This window comes from Lissotriton vulgaris, chromosome 8 (genome assembly GCF_964263255.1).
Source record: "Lissotriton vulgaris chromosome 8, aLisVul1.2, whole genome shotgun sequence".
Lineage (NCBI taxonomy): Eukaryota > Metazoa > Chordata > Amphibia > Caudata > Salamandridae > Lissotriton > Lissotriton vulgaris.
This window is the reverse complement of record NC_141696.1, coordinates 210,444,614-210,465,490: the sequence shown is the minus strand read 5'-3', so window position 1 is coordinate 210,465,490 and position 20,877 is coordinate 210,444,614.

The following is a 20,877-nucleotide window of genomic DNA, read 5'->3' as shown; positions in this document are numbered from 1 at the left end:
TTCAGCCTCATGTGTCATTATTGCGATGGTGTTGACAAGTCTTTCCGTAGGGTCACAATCAAGTCTCTTGTAAAAGTTCTCATCAGACAGTAGTGCAAGGCGTTGTTGGTTGTTTCCTTCTTTTGTAAGAATAACCACCCCACCCCCCTTGTCTGCTGGTTTTATAATTATGTTGTCATTATGTCAGACAAAGTCTTCCTCGGAATCTGATGCGATGATATAAGGGCCCACCTCTCGATACCTCCAATTCTGATTGTAATTATTTCACAGAATATTGAAGTGATCAAGCGGGGGGAAAAGGGAAGTTGGGAAGGGAACAGCTGGGAGGGAGATCTGAAAAGGAAAAAGTTAGACACACACTAATACCTATTTACTTATATTTCAGTAAAATTTCCTTAATGCAATCAGCAATCTAAGCATGGAGTTTTCATGTAAAACTAGATTCACTTCACAAAATTCTGTGGAATAATATCGCAATTAAACCTCTTGCAATTTGACCTTTTATACTAATTATTCTCCAAATGCTTGATATTTCTTTGCACATAAAACATCTGTACTTTTCTAATAAAACTCTCTCAGAAAAAATAGCACGATTTACATTATCTTCTGTAAATTGTTCACTGTTAGATAGTATCAAAACCTTTAAACTTGTTCACATAGCACGAAACTGTGTATTGCAAAACACTCTAATATTGTCTTGTTATAGCTTCATAATCAAGTTACATGTAGAAAACATAAGCAAGAGATTTATCTTGTTTCTGTGCTAAAACAATAACTTTCTATTCGAAATATTATGTTGGGTTTACTTATACCAAAAACATTGAAGATTTCTAATTCCTTAAATAACATGATATAAAAAACTGAAACAGCGTTTAAATCTTTCATGCGCTTTAGATTCTGTAAATACAAAAAATAAAAACCTTTTTGTGCATTAAATCGCCTTCATACCTAAAGAGTACGACCTACTCTTAATTATAGGTTCATCCGCAAACTCTGGACCCCAAAGGAAGAAATTCCTCGAAGAAATCCGGTCCAAAACCACCTTCTCAAAGACTGCCGGAGAAGTTACCAACTCAAGAAGTTCCTCCGGAAAGGTCTGCTCCAGCGCGGCACACACAAATCTGCATCAAAGGGTTAAACAGCATACCAAAACACAGATCCTGCCTGGAATCAACCTCCTTCTCAGAAATCTCCAGAATAGTGAGCACAGATCCTTGGGTGTGGTCACGTACATCAACGTAACCACACCCGCGTAATTTCCCCTGCTTGCGGCGTTGAAATGCGACAGCATGCCAAATTGCACGCATCTCGCGGTACGCGGTTGCCAAAGTGCACGCATCTCGCGTACCCTGCCAAACCTCACTCATCTCATGTACCCTGCCAAACCTCACTCATCTCGCGGACCATAGGGAATCAATGACATTTTTTGGGCAAAATACATTTCCAAAGTTTAGCCTGCCCTAGCCCTATAACAAAGCAACCACCAATGTCCAGCAGGGGAAGACCCATGAGTCTTTCCACATAAACGTTTGGGACATGGCCGAAGGCCAAATGGGGCGGGCCCTAGACCGCAAACGCCCCTGGGCCTGACAGTATTCCCCCCTCCCTGGAGCGGTCTAGGGCCCGGCTTCGAGGGATGAAGGAGGTGGAAACGTCGCACCAAGCGAGAGGCATTAATGTTCTCTGCCGGTTCCCAAGAATCGTTCTCAGCTCCGTAACCTTTCCAGGAGACAAGATACCACAATCTGCTTCTCCTTAGTTTAGAATCCAGTATGTCCATTACCTCGTATACCCAGTTACCCTGAACCAAAACTGGCGCTGGCCTAGTTGCAACATTTTGTCTAGCTGGTTTCAAAAGGGATGTATGGAACACTGGATGGATTCTCAAAGTTTTTGGAAGTAACAATTTGTACGTTACTGGATTGACTTGACGAAGTACTGAATATGGTCCAATAAACTTAGGATGAAACTTGGTAGACAACCAAACTTTATCCCCAGCAACATATCTTGGACCAGGTCTATGATGTTTATCATACTGCTGTTTGTACTTTTCCTTACTTTGTAGTAAACATTGGTGAGTTTGTTGATGAACAGTTTGCATATGTTGTATAGCATCCTGTACTGCAGGTGTATCACTTACATGTTTGGGCAATACTAAAGGAATTGTGTTTGGTAAATAGCCATAGAGAGCCTCAAATGGAGATGACCCAGTTGAAGAATGGGGTGATGTGTTATAAGCCATTTCTGCAATCCAAAGCAAATCATACCAAGATCTCTTGGAGTCTTCTACGTAACATCTTAAGTATTGCTTTAATGTCTGATATAATCGTTCAGTTTGACCATCAGTTTGGGGATGGTAACTAGTAGACATATTAGATGTGATTTGTAGACTTTGACACCATTGCTGCCAGAATTTAGATGAAAACTGAGACCCTTGATCAGACAGTAACACTGAAGGCAAACCATGTAATCGCACAATGTTTGTTAGTAGTATTTGCGCTAATTGTCCTGCTGTTGGCAATTTTTTACAAGCAATGAAATGGGCATATTTTGTTAAACTGTCCACTACTACCAAAATTACTGAATGAAGATTCACTAGTGGTAAATTCGTGATGAAATCTAAAGAAACATGTTCCCATGGTTTGATTGGTGTTGGCAAGACTTGTAACAAACCTTTTGGTTTGCTATGATCAGTTTTAAATCTAGCGCATGTTTCACAGTTTTGAGCCATCAAAGAAACATCCTTTTTGAGAGTTGGCCACCAAAACAAGTTTGAATCTTTTCTACAGTCTTTTTTGGACCTGGATGTCCTGCCATAGGATGGGAATGTAGCAAATTAAAGACCGTCTCATGTAATTCCTTGGTTGGAAGGTAGACTTGTTTTCCATGAAATGGTATTCCTTCTTTGATTGTTTGGTTTTTCTTCTTGTTATTCCATTTTTCCCATTGTGATGGAGGAAAATTCTCATGTATACTGTCTATGAACTGATCAGCATTCAACAAACAGATCACTTTGTCAGGTTCTATTATTGCTTGTGGAGTTCCTTCACACTTATGTAATGTTGAGTCTTTCCTGGATAAAGCATCCGCCTTTTTGTTGTCTTGTCCAGGTCGATAGGTTACTATGAAATCATATTCTGCAAAGAACATCATCCATCTCATTTGTCATGGAGTTAACATTCTGGCTGAACTCATGAATTGTAAGTTTCTGTGATCTGTATACACTGTTACTGTGAATTTTGCTCCCATAATATAATGTCTCCATTCCTTGAATGCTTCAAGTATTGCAAGCAACTCTTTCTCTGCAATTATGTAATTCTGTTCAGCTGCATTCAATTTACGAGACATATAAGCGACAGGATGCATTTGACCAGTTTTGTGATGTCTCTGAGATAAAATGGCTGCAATTGCAACATCTGAGGCATCCGCTTCGATTATAAAAGGTTCATTCACATCAGGATGCATCAAAATTGGGGCTTCAGTAAAAGCTTTTTTCAAACTTTGGAATGCTTCATTTGCTTCTGTAGTCCATTCGAACTTCACCTTTTTTCGTAACAGACGAGTTATGGGAGCTACGACTGCTGAAAAGTGATCGATAAATCGTCGATAGAAGTTTGCGAAGCCCAAAAAACATTGCACATCTCGAACAGATTTTGGTATTGGCCATTCTGCTACTGCCTTTATTTTTCTATCAGTCATTTTCATGCCCGTTGGTGTGAGCAGTACTCCAAGAAATTCGACCTCAAAGACATGAAAATCGCATTTGGATAACTTGCAATACAAATTGTGTGATTGTAATGCCTTTAAAACTTGTTTGACATGACCTTCGTGCTTTTCTTCTGAATCGGAATAAATTAAGATATCATCTATATAGACAATAACAAATAAATCTAGAAATTCCCGTAGAACATAATTGAGGAAAAACTGGAAGGCGGCTGGCGCATTACAAAGACCAAACAGCATTACCAAATATTCGAACAGTCCATATCTAGTTTTAAATGCAGTTTTCCATTCGTCTCCTTGTCTGATTCTCACCAGATGGTATGCCCCTCTTAGATCAAGCTTGGTGTAAATTACTGCTGTTTTTACTTGATCTAAAAGAACTGGGATTAATGGTAAGGGATATTTGTTTTTGATGGTGATTTTGTTCAAAGCCCTATAGTCAATGCACGTTCTTAATTCACCATTTGCTTTTGGAATAAAAACAAAGGGGAGGCGGCTAGTGACTTTGAAGGACGAATGAACCCATTTTCAAGATATTGATCCAAGTATTCTCTCAGGTGTTGATTTTCTGTTTCAGAGAGTGCATAAATCCTACAGTTCGGTACACATGAACTCGGCATGAGATCGATTTGGCAATCATAGCTGCGATGAGGAGGAAGGACTGCTGCTTTCTCTTCACTGAATACCTCCTGAAACATTTTGTAACATTTGGGTAGAATTGTCTCTTTTTCTTCTGCAGTAGCAATTTGACTGATTGTTTTTGTGAGAGTTCCCATACAAGATGATTGACAAAAATCAGATTGGAATACAAGTTCTCTCTTTTGCCAGTCAATAATTGGATTATGTAGACAGAGCCATGGCATTCCTAAAATAAAGCCGTATTGAGGTGCTTGGATTACATCAAATTGAACCTCCACTCTATGATATCTCTTTTTTGAGTCTTCACAACACATTATTACCTTTGAGGTTTGCATGGTGACTGGACCTCCGGACAAAACTTTTCCATCTACGGCTTGGACTATTTCAGGAGTGTCTTTTTTCTCACAGATGATACTCAATCGCTGGGCGGTTTTTAAATCGACAAAGTTTCCTGTGGCCCCAGAGTCAATTAAAACTTCCATTTGCCAGATTTTGTGAATCAGTTGTATTTGAACTGCTAATCGAAAATGTGCTTTGTAATTACTTACACAAGAGTTTATTGAAGGGTAAGCAATGGTTCCCAAGATATCCCCTTCTACCAATCCTGGGCATGTTAGTTTCCCGACTCAAAGTCTTTTGTTTCCAAAACTGACATTTTACCTGTGGTTGGAGTTTTATTCTTAGGTTTCAACATACAATCTTTCACAAAGTGTCCTTTGCGTCCACAATAGAGACACTGTCCATTTTTGCGTCTATTCTCTTTCTCGTCTTTTGACAATGGTTGTCTAAGGGTTCCAATTTCCATTGGTTCAGAGCTAGATTCAGAATGTGTGAACTGAGTTCTGGGTTTAGTTTCACTTTTCCAATTAGGTTTCTCTCCTCTTTTTTTTATCACCCCTTCGTTCTGATAGTCTGTGATCCAATCTCAAAGTTAGATTAATTAAATCTGAACAAGTTGTTGGTTGTGGGTCAATTTGAGCTAACACATCTTTCAGATCGTCCTTCAACCCTTGATAGAAAAGTGCTGCTCTTTTTTCTTCAGGCCAAGAGGTTTCTGCGACCAATCTATTAAAATGTGACAAGTAGGCAATGAGATCTCGATTTCCTTGTCTTAATTGTAACAGTTCTCGATCTGCAGACAAAGTTACTGTTCGTCTGTCGAATACTTTCTTAAATTCTTCTACAAAGCTCCGCCAGTTATACAATAGAGCGCTATCTTGACGTACTAGCGGAACTGCCCAATTTGCAGCATCTCCAGACAGATAAGAAATTAGAAAAGCTATTCTGGATTGAGGGGTGGGAAATGCTGCAGGTCTACAAGAGAAATGCAATTCTATTTGTGTTAAAAATATTTGAACCTTAGAAGGGTCTCCTGAAAAACGTTCTGGCGCAGCCAGAGGAATTTGTGGTGGAACAGTTACTGATATATTTGTGGAAGCTCTAGTGTCTTGCGCCTCCTCAGGAAGGGGAGTGTTCAAAATCTGAATATTATCTACTTTATCAGACAACAATGCTGTAGCAGCCATAGTTTCATTTAAATCTACCTGCATTTTAACTATTGCCGCAAGTAAATCATCCATGGTGGCCTTTATGTCAACTAAGTCAGATCGGGAGGAAAATAATTTGTGGGCTCACTATTCTGTCAGACGAAGTCTTCCTCGGAATCTGATGCGATGATATAAGGGCCCAACTCTCGATACCTCCAATTCTGATTGTAATTATTACACAGAATATTGAAGTGATCAAGCGGGGGAAAAGGGGAGTTTGGAAGGGAACAGATGGGAGGGAGATCTGAAAAGGAAAAAGTTAGACACACACTAATATCTATTTACTTATATTTCAGTAAATTTTCCTTAATGTAAGCAGCAATCTAAGCATGGAGTTTTCATGTAAAACTAGATTCACTTCACAAAATTCTGTCGAATAATATCGCAATTAAACCTCTTGCAATTTGACCTTTTATACTAATTATTCTCCAAATGCTTGATATTTCTTTGCACATAAAACATCTGTACTTTTCTAATAAAACTCTCTCAGAAAAAATAGCACGATTTACATTATCTTCTGTAAATTGTTCACTGTTAGATAGTATCAAAACCTTTAAACTTGTTCACATAGCACGAAACTGTGTATTGCAAAACACTCTAATATTGTCTTGTTATAGCTTCATAATCAAGTTACATGTAGAAAACATAAGCAAGAGATTTATCTTGTTTCTGTGCTAAAACAATAACTTTCTATTCGAAATATTATGTTGGGTTTACTTCATACCAAAAACATTGAAGATTTCTAATTCCTTAAATAACATGATATAAAAAACTGAAACAGCGTTTAAATCTTTCTTGCTCTTTAGATTCTGTTAACACAAAAAATAAAAACCTTTTTGTGCATTAAATCGCCTTCATACCTAAAGAGTACGACCTACTCTTAATTATAGGTTCATCTGCAAACTCTGGACCCCAAAGGAAGAAATCCGGTCCAAAACCACCTTCTCAAAGACTGCCGGAGAAGTTACCAACTCAAGAAGCTCCTCCGGAAAGGTCTGCTCCAGCGCGGCACACACAAATCTGCATCAAAGGGTTAAACAGCATACCAAAACACAGAGCCTGCCTGGAATTAACCTCCTTCTCAGAAATCTCCAGAATAGTGAGCACAGATCCTTGGGTGTGGTCACGTACATCAACGTAACCACACCCGCGTAATTTTCCCCGCTTGCGGCGTTGAAATGCGACAGCATGCCAAATTGCACGCATCTCGCGGTACGCGGTTGCCAAAGTGCACGCATCTCGCGTACCCTGGCAGACCTCACTCATCTTGCGTACCCTGCCAAACCTCACTCATCTCGCGGACCATAGGGAATCAATGGAATTTTTAGGGCAAAATACATTTCCAAAGTTTAGCCTGCCCTAGCCCTGTAACAAAGCAACCACCAATGTCCAGCAGGGGAAGACCCATGAGTCTTTCCACATAAACGTTTGGGACATGGCCGAAGGCCAAATGGGGTGGGCCCTAGACCGCAAGCGCCCCTGGGCCTGACACATTATCTCTTAGTTCTTCAAGGGCTCGTCTTTCTTTGTTGTTAAGATTTTGGAAAGTATTTCGAAATACTAGCATTCGAACAGGCAATTCTGAAAAGGATTGATAATTTGGATAACAAGAAAAAAGCTTTTCAAAATCTTAACAACAAAGAAAGATGAGCCCATGAAGAACTAAGAGATAATGACAACATAATTATAAAACCAGCAGACAAGGGGGGGAGGGGGGTTATTCTTACAAAAGAAGGATACAACCAACAATGCCTTGCACTACTGTCTGATGAGAACTTTTACAAGAGACTTGATTCTGACCCTACGGAAAGACTTGTCAACACCATCGCAATAATGACACATGAGGCTGAAGTAAATGGATGGATTTCCAAGAAGGAAGCAGATTTTTTGACACCGAGAGTACCGAAAGTCCCATTTTTTTACTCATTACCAAAAACTCACAAAAACAAGTCCCCTCCACCGGGACGCCTGATAGTTTCGGGAATTGGTTCGCTTCTGGAGCCTCTTTCAAAGTTTGCGGATGAGTATCTCAAACCCTTAGTTCAAAAAAACCCCGACATATCTAAAGGACACCCGTGACCTCCTGATACAGATAGCTGAGAAAGAATTCGACCCTAAGACAATGATCCTAGTAGGATTAGATGTCGAATCGCTGTACACGAGCCTACCACAGGATGGCACAATGCAAATGCTTGAAGATCTATTGTTTCTAGAAGAGTGGTCAAACCAGACCCCTCGCCACTTCATCCTGGAATGTTGTCGGTTAGCCTTAAAAGAGAATTATTTCGAATACAATGGTCAACTATTTTTAGAGTGCCATGGTACTTCCATGGGCAGCGCTTCTGCCCCGTCGGAAGCAGGACTGTATGTTAGTCAATTTGAGCAAAAATTTGTTTTAAACAATGACAATCCATATGTTTTCAGTATAATATACTGGAAACGTTACATTGATGATATTTTGCTAATCTGGGACACTAACAAAAATCTGACCACATTCATGGAGTGGTTGAATGGTAGAGATCGCTGGCTAAAGTTCACTTTTACTGCAAGCAACGAAAGAATTGACTTCTTAGACCTCACAATCTTTCCTGAAAATGTGAAATTAGAGACAAAGACCTACACAAAAACAACAGCTAAGAACAGTCTCCTGCCATATCTAAGTTATCATCCTCGACCTCTCAGAGACAATCTCCCATATAGCCAGTTCCTTCGACACAAACGCAACTGCAGCAAAGAAAGTGACTACAAACAACAAGCAACAGTCCTAAGTAAAAAACTACGAGCGAGATATTACATGCCACTGGTAATCTCTAAGTGCAAAAAACGAGCAAAAAATCAGCCTCGGGAGTGTCTTCTACAGACCCATCAGAAAGAACTGATAAAAGATTTTGTAACGTGTATTACAACCTACTGCCCGGCAACCTATGATGTGCAAAAACTGATAAGAAAAAACTGGCAGATAATTACATCAGGCACTTTCAATTGGCCCAAGCCAAGATTCGCAAACAGGAGGACCAAGAATCTGAGGGACGTGTTGGTGCACACACGTCCCAAAAAAAGACCTACTATAACCACCATCAGAAATATCAATATGGCCCCTGTAACTGGCCACTTCCCCTGTGGAACTTGTGGAGTTTGTAAGTTTACCAACACTACCAAAACATTACAACTTACCGAGGACTTAGTCTGGACCCAAAGACAGCACACAAATTGTAATTCCACACATGTGGTGTACCTTGTGACATGTCCCTGCCAACAGAAATACGTAGGCATGATCTGCAGAAAGGTCAAAATACGTATAGGAGAACATAGGAGCAACGTGAGACTAAAGAAAAGTACAACAAAGCTCTGTACACATTTTGTGGAGGCAGGTCATACATGTGACGACCTCAGATGGACAATCTTGGAGATGCTCCATGACAAAAACAACAATGCAGAACAGATTCTTTTCAAAAAGAAACAAAGATGGGTGAATCGCCTCAGGACCCATATATCAGGGATGAATGACAATATTCCATGGCATCAGTTCTATTAATCTGGCTCTAGAACATTATCTAGTATCCTTGCAATAATGATCAAGTTCATCAAACAATGTTAAGTATGCATCCTTTTTACTATTCACCAGCTTGGCGAGATTCCTATGTGCTGCCATCTGTCTATAGTCCCTACTGACAGAGGTCCAAATTTGATCGCACGTTAGTCAACACATACATTGTCTTTTTCTAACAATGTTATTACACCAAAGGCCACGGCAACCATTCACACAAACCTTAATTATTCTGGACCTGCACGTGACTGACACCGCAAGCATTCACATATTAATTATGTATAAACAAATACGGACGTAAATAAGTGCACTGCCTGCCCTTTAAAATCACCATCTTTAAGGTATGTCTTTAATCCACTGTGAACCCCTCATCTATTTTTACATCAGAATTTATAGAGGAGGAAGAAGGACCATCCCCCTTACCAGGGGCAGAGTCAGCACAAGGAGCGAATGCTCTCCTACAAGTGGGTAAGAATGGAGTTTGCTCAACCTCAAAACTGCCTCTGTTTTTAACGTGTGTATAAGCTTAATGGGGCGTTAATAGTCAGCGCACTGTTTGTCTCACTATTTCAGCAAGGACCACTGTAAATGCGACTCTCTTGCAACCTGATGTGGAGAGATTGACTAATAACGAAGGTATTTACAATGCATTAATGCTGAATACTTATTGTCAGATAACTCTTCACTTCCTAACGTATTTGAAGTACTTGTTACAAGAAATATATTCGTTTTAGTCTGTAACATGTACCTTTAACATTGTAGAAGCTGGCTAATGCATACTCAGCATATTTACTAGTCTTTACTGGTTTTTGCGCGATAACTGTAAGATATCGCACTCCGCGCCCGTGATACATGCGGATATGTCGTAGGGTGTTTAACGATAATAACATACCTTAATGATACACATAGAGAGCAACACATGCCGCACATAATGTTTTAGTCTAGTGACCAAAAAGATTGCTATGTGTATATATACCTCTGTACAATGCCAACTGACAGTGAACCGACCAAACAAATTATTCTCCTCTTCCTAGCTCTGCTTTCCCTCCAGTGCTCACAGTGTTGTGCACGCTACATAGAAATAAATGTTCGCGAGTAAAAATTATCATTTATTTTCTTGCTGATTACAAAGAATGTTTGTATGCTCGCTATATGCTATTGTAACTGTTACATTGAGAAACTTAATGTTAATTTTGATCCCACAATGCAGGAATCTCAGTATGAGAGACTCATACAGTAATTGAACACTACAAAAGTTGTGTGAGTATCAAACCACCCCCCATTTTTTGTATTGTCCTGACGAAAGCTCCACAGACCCTTTTGGGCCCAGGAGAGCTGAAACATGTCGACCTATCTACAGAGACATATGGTAATCCAGTAACTCGATTACCTAATATACCACTATTCAAGTTTTAACTTACAGTGCCCACCTCTTTATAATAAATTTTGTTTTTGGTTTGATACTGCCTTTTAATAATCCTTTTGACTGCTCTACACACTATCCCTCTGTAGCTGTCCCTATAATTTCTGGACACTTCTACACTTATCAGAGGTTGCCTCGGGCGAGGCAGGCATATAGCACGTCATTTGATAACCCGATGACTATGCCATGACGCTAGACAAGGGGCGGAGAAAAAGATACACCGCAACATCAAAATCAAAGCGTCTATGAGGGTTCTCAAACATAACCAATGGTTAATGTAGATACCAGTGTCCATTCCCACTTTTGATTATCATACAATCCTTTTTTAAACCTAAGGCTATCGAGACGGAAATCATCCCGTCCGCTAGACTCTGTGAAGACATCTCTGATTTCTTTGACAAAAAAATCATGAAGGTCTATGACACATGCCCCGAGCCTACTGCTATGGCGGACCTTGACAATACTGAGATGCCCACCCCTCCCCTAACTCAATTTCATCCTATCACCCGCGATGAGGCACTGAGAGAATTACAAAAATGCAAATCAGGGGCTCCTGATGACCCCTGCCCTCCCAAACTCTGGAAAATGATGTCGGATGCAATTGTTGCACCACTCCTACACATTTGGAATACATCCATCGAGACTGGCACGTTTTCTGATTGCTGGAAACATGCTACACTTCTCCCTCTGAAAAAAAGTCTAACGGTGCTCCCGATGACCTGAGTAATCTCCGTCCCATCTCCCTACTAGCAGCCCTAGGTAAAATGCTCGAAAAGCTAATTCAACGCCAACTCAACAGCTTTATCGAAAAAAAAGGAACACTACATGAAACACAGTCAGGTTTCAGGGCCGGCTTCAGCACTGAGACGGCCCTTATCGAGGTTGCTGAGTCAATCAGGTGGTCCCTAGATTCAGGAGCATCAGCTATGCTGGTGCTCCTGGATCTATCTGCAGCATTTGATACAGTGGATCACGGCAGACTGCTGCTTAGGATGAAGGACATCGGTCTGGAAGATAAGGCACTTGGCTGGATGCACTCTTATCTCACAAACCGCTCTCAGAAAGTTGCACTGGGCGCCTTCTCCTCTAAGCCAAAACGGCTTTGGTGTGGTGTCCCTCAAGGGTCGGCACTCATCCCACTACTTTTTAATGTTTATTTAGCCCCACTCTTCACCTTGATTGCCAAATGGGGGGTCAAGGCGATTTCGTATGCAGATGATACGCAATTAGTCATCCCCTATGCGGAGGTGTCGGAGGCAGCTTTTAGTAAAATAAAGGGCTGCCTTCGAGATGTAGCCAGCTGGATGAATACTAACAAATTAAAACTGAATGCAAGCAAAACGGAGGTACTATTCTTTGGAAAAAGTACTCACCCTTTCGCCGATCTACGGTGGCCTCCCGAAATGGGCCCAGCACCAACCCCCAGAACATGTGCAAACAATCTGGGTGTAGGATGGGACGAGAATCTCTCCTTCTCCTCTCACATACAACAGGTCACTACGGGATGCCTCCATAAACTCAGAAACCTCTGAAAATTTCTCTCCTTTTTACCAGTTGAGTGTCGCAAAATGGTCGTCCATGCGACAGTCACATCCAGACTGGACTACTCAAACGGTCTCTACCTTGGCCTGACGAAATATCTGGTGCAACGCCTGCAGATCGTGCAGAATGTGGCTGCGAGACTGATAAAGCACATTCCGTTCAGACATCATATCTCTTCGCATCTGCACAAGCTGCACTGGCTCTCAGTGGCGAGCAGAATAAAATTCAGAGCTCTTACCCTGGCGTTCAGAGCACAAAAAGGAACCTGCCCCAACTATTTAAAACTCAGACTTCCCTGTTACCATCAAGAGAGACACCTGTGTTCTAACTCCCTGCTCCAATTAGCTGTCCCACGAGTCAGGAAAGCTAGACTTGGAGGCAGGTCTTTCACTGTTGGCATGGCGAAAATCTGGAACACCCTTCCCTTTGCCATCCAATCTGCTACGACAGAAGTTAGTTTTAAGAAACTTCTGAAGACCTGGCTCTTTTTGCAGAAAGCCTAAACAACTCACCTTTTTACCTGCCTTGCTGTTGAAGTTCTCTTTAGCGCCGGGACACCTCCTTGAGAGGTAGCTGTTTGCGCTCTACAGGAATCAGTATTATTATTATTATTATTATTATTATTAGGCTGCTTAGACTGTGCCTGAACTAGGCCTCATCACTCGTATTGCTTGCCTCAGCAGAACACTGTATTTCATTATTATTTTGTCTTCTGTTCAAGACTGTTTCTCAACTTACTAATGAATAGGCCATTCTGCCCTCGCATACCTATCCGAGTGTGTAGTTCTACTCCCACGTTAAGAGAAGTTGAGGCCCAGCACGGCAGCCTTGAGTTGCCGATAACATGTACCCATCTGGCAGGTGGTAGCGCATCCCTCTGTGCCCTCTTTGTTTATGGTCGGCCCAGGCCGGTAACTTTCCACTGTGGGTGTGGTTGGAGGCTGTTGGGAATATTAATTATGTGTTGTAGTCCGTTGGGGGGCCATGCCCTCGGCAGACATCTTAGGGTGCAGGTCAGAATTAACTCCTCTGCAGAGTATTGCTACTAAAATGTATGTTTGTATTCTCTACTGTCTGACCGACTCTTCATTCTTGGGAAGACATAGCAGGTGGTTGTAAGTAACCCGGGTGGCCCCAAAGGGCACTTCCTTCAGTTGGTGCCTGAACAGGGTCCTCACAAGGTGACCCCACTCACATAAAAACAGGCTGTAGGATTGGGGTTGTGTTCGGTCGATCGGGCGGATCGGGGTACCCCACACAATCGAACTTGGTTCTCGGAGCTGCCTTGCCTGTCTGGTCGGGCGACTCCTCATCTAGTGGTCACCGGCTGGGGTCCTGAGAAGGTGAAACCTTGGAGTTGACCAATTTGTCCGAAGAGTCGACAGTGGAGAATAATTTTACTCAACCTGAGTGCACCAGGTGAGTGATTTGACTCTTGGAAAGATGGCGCCATTCTTGAATGGCACGAGCCTGCGGGCTGTGTCCTGATACAGTCTCCTGACTGTCTTGGTGCAGTTTCTAGACTGCCTTGCTTGAATGGCACAAGCCGATGGGCTGTGTCTTGGCACAGTCTTTTGGACTATTTTAGTTTGAATGTGATGAGTTTGTAGACCCTTTTAAAAGACATAGAGTGTTTGCGAACAATCTGCTAGGCCAGCTGGTAATTTCGTTTTCCCTCAAAAAGGTCTGGGGCTAGAGCCTGTTTTCTTGAACGTAGTACTTGGTACATGACTACAGTGGGCAGTTTTCGGACCGTTTTTATTAGGTTCTTAAACAATTGTTCTCTTGTTTATTTTTCTTTCTATTATCTTTGTTGATGTTGTACTTGTTTGTTGAGGACAGCGTATGTTTCTTATATTAAGATGCCTTGTTTAAGTAAGTTTGGATGTTTTGGATGTCCTTGTTGTTCCACTAATGCCCATTCGGAAGAGAGCCAGCCTGCGCCTCTGGATGGTTCCCAAATTTCGACGTATACGTCAAGCTTGCTATTGGCCCTATTATGTTTAGCACGTTGTGGCATAAACATACGAGGGCCAATGCTGAGCTGCAATGGTCACTTACTGGTTCGTTTGATGAACAAAAATTGAATTACTTGCAGGATAAATTGTTTGCTAAAAAGAGTAGGCAGTCGATGTTTGATTCTCTAAGAGTATGGTAGAAAGAAGCAATGCAGCGGTGTATCGGTGTATGAGAGCAGAGAAAGAGGCCCTGAAGAGACAGGCGCAAACTATAACCTAGAAAGCAGTGGCCTATGAAAGGGAAAAGATAGAGAAGGGCATAGAATGTGCAGATAGAAAGTTACGATTACAGACTGATAAATGATTCTCCTCTACCCGCACCAGTCAAAGGGGCAGGAGCCGTTAGCTCTCCTGTCCTGTCTATTAGTTCCATTTTGACTGCTGTGCCCCTTTTCACCCCTACAACACTGTCTCCCTACATGATGGTACCTGTCTCTGCGTCTGCTCTTTCCCCCTTGTGTGTGACACCTCAAACACAGTCAAATGTTGAAATGCCTGTGCATGGGATGCATGAAGCGAATTGGGGAGCAGCGCGAGACTGCCTAGAGAGAGTATTGAGCAAAAGCAAATGGTGGCGAACCAAGCAGCTCAGTGCGCTCGCAACGCGATCTATAGTGTGATGAAAGATTATGAGCCCTTCATACAGCAGCAGGCTCTTAAGCACATGTCGGTCACGTTAATAGGACCGTGGGAACAGTGTTTTCAGGGTGTTGCACCGCAGATCATCTATGACATATAGGACCGGGTGTATTCTACAAGTAAGGCTCCCAATTAGGTTTTTAGCAATGTAACAACACTGGTGGGTTACCGAAGCAGATTGCTTCAAAAGGTTCAGACATTAGGGACATAGCACCTCATGAGAGGTCCATCCCATTTACCATCCTGAAATACCAGAACTGCGGGACTCCACAACACTGTAATTAGGCCACAGGTTGATGCTCGGTTTCAGGAACAGTGGCTCGATACTCCTTGGAAGAGGATTGAGGTCCTACCCCTAAAGAGCAAGCTGCTGGACCCTCGGAAAAACCCCACTAAATATTATAAAGAATTGCCGGAGACGGCCTTCTCCACAGTGATGACGTTAGCCGATATTGAATTGTTCTTTGGTCTGCTGGTACCGGTCGATATATGGAGGCAGGTTCATATGCAGGATCATGCACTGGAGTTGGGTCGCATCTGGGATGAGATCAAGGCATGGGATAAGGAGTGTAAGCCCGGCGACAAGCCGATAGCGAGGTCCTAGCTTTGCTGGGGCATATTATCAATTACATGCACTTCCTTATCCCACCGAAGAGAGTGGATTGGAATAAGTTGACTGCGTGTCATCAGAAGAAGGATGAAAGTGTGTCCGATTTCTTTACTAGATTTATAGGGGTGATTTTAGATTTTAGTGGTCAGGATTAGGGGTGGGCGGACATTTCAGTTCCGTTCACTGAATGTGCGATAATTTGCACTTACCGCCTTCCGCAAAGAAGGCAAAAAAACAGTGCAAATTTCCACACAATCCCAGGGGGAACAGAAGTTGGCTGCCCGCCCGCCTCCCGATTCCCGCCCGCCTTCCCACCCGCCTTATTAATTATATTTACAGGCTGGAAATAAAGTTAAATAAAACTTACCTCATTATTGAACTGCAAACTTCTCGATCGCTGCTTCTTCTTTGAAACTGCGCAGTTTTAAAGAAGAAGCTGCGATCGGGAAGTTTGCAGTTCAATAATAAGGTAAGTTTTATTTAACTTTATTTCCAGCCTGTAAATAATTAATAAGGCGGGCAGGAAGGCGGGCGGGAAGGCGGGAGGCCTGCGGGAGGCCGGCGGGTGGGCTCTGCGAAATGGAAATATCACAGAGAGGCATGGAGATTTGTTCAATCTCCGTGCCTCTCCGTGACAGTCCATTCAGCAAATTCCACCCACCCCTAGTCAGGATCTGTTACAGGACGGTGGTGTTTGTTTGTTTGTTAACAGATATGTCACTAATTTGCTCCCTAAAATCAACTAGGTTGCAGGCTTCAGAAAGTACTTGGACAAATTCATCCCCATCAGTGATTTTGAGTATGACACAGTACTACGAGCATAGAGAGAATGAGGACAAAGAAAAAGTGGAGAAAAAGTCAAAGGATTTGAAGGCGAGGGTGTTGATACAGCAGGTTGCGAGGGGAAGAGACAGAGGTTCAAATTTGGGTTCGGCTCAGTGGTTACCCAGGTCTAACAGGGGTAGTGCTTTGAGTGCACCCCTTGGGCTTAACCAATGTACATATTGTAAGCAGGAGGGACATTGGCGGAATAAGTGTCCAGACTTGTTGCAGTAAGGAGAAGCCCTGAGAGGTCGAGGATTTAGAGGATGTGGATGAGAAGGATGAGCAAGAGGGGAGATGCAGTCAGAGAATACATCACACAATAGACAGAGCACAAACTATTTTGATGACCCTCGAGGCTGACAGTACTATCACGATGACTATGACATCGATGAGGTGACGGGGTAATCCTGTAGCTAGGACAGCCAGGAACAGTGTGAGGGACCAGTTCCGGTGCCTGTAGATCAGCATGGACCCTATATTACGGTGGATTTGCAGGGTAAGACCAAGATTTTTTTTGTTGATATAGGGGCTATGAATAGCTCTGTTTCCCATTCACTGGTCCTGGGGGCAGCTCTGTCTGGCCAAAATAATGTGTTGGTAGGCTATTCAGGCATGCAAGTTGTTAGCCCCATTTCCAAACCTCTTGCATTGACTAGTGGCCCCTTTACCGTTGATTCACCATTTTTATTGATGTCCAATTGTGGGGAGAGCTTGTTGGTATTGGATTTGTTAAAATGGTTACATGCAACAATATTTTGTTCTCCTGATGGTGTATTCATGACTATTGGAACACAGGTGGCCGGTGTAAAGCAATGCTTCACAAAAGTTGCTCCCCTACCCGCAGAGTTCAATAATGAGCCACGCACATTGTGGGCTACAGGGGACATGGATATGGGGCTGCTCTAGATCCAACCGGTCTCCATCAAGATAAAGGACAACGCTAAATTGCCATGTATTCCCCAGCGCAAGATTTCGCAAGCAGGAGAAAAGGCTTTAATACAAATAATTCAGGATTTGATAAAGTCTGGTGTGGTTGAAGAGACAGTGGTGAATATGTGTAGTAGCCCTATTCTTCCTATTCTTAAAAAGACACCCTTGGACTCTTCTGATGCCTACCCTGACGTTTACCGTTTTTGTCATTGACCTTAGAGAGGTAAACAAAATAGTGGTTCGCCAGTACACAGTGGTCCCAGACATTACCACGGTTTTGACAATGATTCCCCGGTCAGCAAAATTATTTTCCATGATCGATATAAAGAACGCCTTCTTCAGCATACCTATCCATATGGATAGTAGATATCTTTTCGGATTTGCAATAGCCGGTCAGCTTTAGATTCTGCTGTGCTCCAAAAGGCTATACGTAAAGTCCTAGTATATATAGCCAAGCTTTGAAAGCTCAATTGGATTCTTTAGAGCTTCCCCCTGGTAATATGCTATTGCAGTACATTGACGACCTCCTTGTGGCTTTAGCCACTGAGGATATTTGCAAAGAAGCCACAGTTAAATTATTGTTACATTTGACACACCATGGACACAAGGTGTCACTTTCGAAATTTCAGTATTGTCGACAGGAGGTCACCTATTTAGGTCACCTACTGTCGAAGGAGGGTTGCAAACTAACACCTGAACTCATAGCTGCTATTACTAATATGCCTGTTCCTAAGAACCAACGCAAGGTACGCTTGTTCATTGGGATAACTTCATATTGTCGGCACCGGATCCATAATTTTTCCCTACTAACGAAACCCCTTCTTTACCTGACCACCAAAGATGTGCATGAACCCCTGAGTTCGACATCTGCATGCCAGCAAGCTTTTGAGCAATTAAAGGTTGTGCTTTGCTCTGCTCCTGTGCTTGGTACTCCTGATTACCAGAAGCCTTTTTTGCTCTATGTACATGAGGTAGATGGTTGAGCGCTTTCTGTTCTAACACAGGGTTTCGGTGGTAAGCAGAGACCCTGCCCTTATTTCTCTGCCATACTTGATAACGTCGTCAGAGCTTTCCCGAGCTGCCTGAGAGCTGCCACCACGGTGGCAGTTTCTATCAGACAGTCGACAGGGCCCGTTCTTGATACTGATCTCACAGTAATGGTACCTCATGCTTTGGATACGCTATTGAATAAGACAGAGACCCAGCACCTCACTAGTGCGCATCTGACTGGAAATGATCTAACATTGTTTGCTCCGCACATAACCATCAATCGATGTGCCGCTCTGAACCCAGCCATGTTACTACCCCTTCCTTCAGAAGAAAAGGACAATGATGCCCATGATTGTTTATTTCGAACTGAGGAAGAAACAAAACGACGGGTATACCTGACTGATGTTCCCTTATCTTACCCACAAGGGGAACTATAAGCCGATGTCTCTTGTTTCAAACTGCCAAATGGCACTACCACTGCAGCCTATTCAATCACAAAGTTACACACTGTATTTGAGACATCCTGCATCCCATACCAACCGGCTCAAGCTGTAGAGTTGGTTGCCCTCCTTAGGGCTTGTGAGTTGAGTGAGGGTATGGCTGTTAATGTCTACACCAAAAGCCAGTATGCCTTTGGGGTGGCCTATAATTTTGGGCACCTCTGGGCAGAGAGAGGGTTCTTGCCTTTTCATGGACTGCGAATACAGAACGGCCCATTGATACATAAATTGCTGTCAGCATTGACACTTCCCCATACATTAGCAATAATAAAATGTAGCCCTCATAAAGCCATTCACAGATGATTTTGGGAGGGGAAATACGTTTGCTGATCAGACAGCAAATGAGACAGCGTGATCAAAAATGAAAAAGATGTTTGTGGCAGGTCCCGCTAGGTAGGTCCCAGACAATGGAATGTTCGAGGACACATTAGAAAATGTCAGAAAAATACAGAGTGAGGCGACCGTAGATGAACTGGCAAAATGGGAGGAGAGTACAGGGTGTTTTGAGGAGGACGGGTGCTGGACTGATTTATCTGGGAAACAGAAATGGTTGCTGCCCAATTCGTATGTGCTCCCTGTTGTTACCATGGATCACGGTCAAGCGCATATTAGTGCCAAATGAATATACAAGCTACTGGACCCAGTATGGCAGAAAGATAATATTTCTAAGGTAGCCACACACCTAGTGAAGCATTGTATCATTTGTTTGAAGCATAATCCTGGGAAAGGTACTCCTACACCTGCTGGTAATTTGCACCCCCTTCCTTCCCTTTTGAGGTTCTCCAGATGGATTTCATCAGAATGGAACAAGTTAATAATTTGAAGTATGTGCTAGTATTGATTTGCACATTCAGTAAATGGATTAACCACTCAAGAGAATACAGCTATGGCGATGGTGAAGGCACTCTTAAAAGAGTTCTTCCCTTGCTATTGATTGCCACATGTGATTTGTCCGTCAATCCGTGCAGATTTTCGGCAATTTTGCGATGCCCGAATCTGGCAAAATTGCCGAAAATTCGAAAATTCGCGAGCGGGCAATTTTTTTTTTCACATACAGATTTATTTACCCAACGAGATAGCACTTACTTATTAGCTAGTAGAAAGTACTGCAGTTGAATAGAGGTATGGCACAACATGGTGGTATCTTTGTGGATAAATATGCAGGCAGGATTTGTTCTGGCACGATGCTCCTGTCACAAAAAACCTCAACAGTAAGCACTTACAGATATAAAATAAAGCAGGTGCCAAGTTGAAGCTCAAATTCAGTAATGCATTATAATCAGCCCAAATGGGCGAGGCTAGGTAGGTGTGCTTCCTCCCCATATCTACCGCCAATTAGATGTAATCCTTGATGGAGGTCTTTGCATCAACAAGTTTCTCGAGCGCAATCCCTGTGTACTTCCTGTGAACAGGAGGCTGCTTTCTTCTCAACTGCTGCTCTGATCGACCTGACCCTTTATAAACAAGAGGCATGTAAACTCGCATAGAAGCCCTGACGTTTGGCCCTGCCCCACACTCACTAGGGTATGCAACATCTTTGCGCCCTCTCCTCACTATGATGGACAGCCTACTCGAGGACCTCGGCGCCTTTCGGCGCGGTGCCAAAGTTACAGACACACGTGGTCACTGGAGACAACTCTTTATGCAGCTGTAGTGTAGCAAAAGCACTATACATTTACCCAACGAGGTAGCACTTACTGATTAGCCAGTACAAAGTACTCCAGTTGAGTAGAGGTATGGCACAACATGGGGCATCTTCGTGGATAAATATGCAGGCAGGATTCATTCTGGCACAATGCTCCTGTCACAAAAAACTTCAACAGTAAGCACTTACAGATATAAAATAAAGCAGGTGCAGAGTTAAAGCTCAAATTCAGTAACGCATTATAATCAGCTCAAAATAGTGAGCACGAGCGAGGCTAGGCAGGTGTGCTTCCTCCTCAT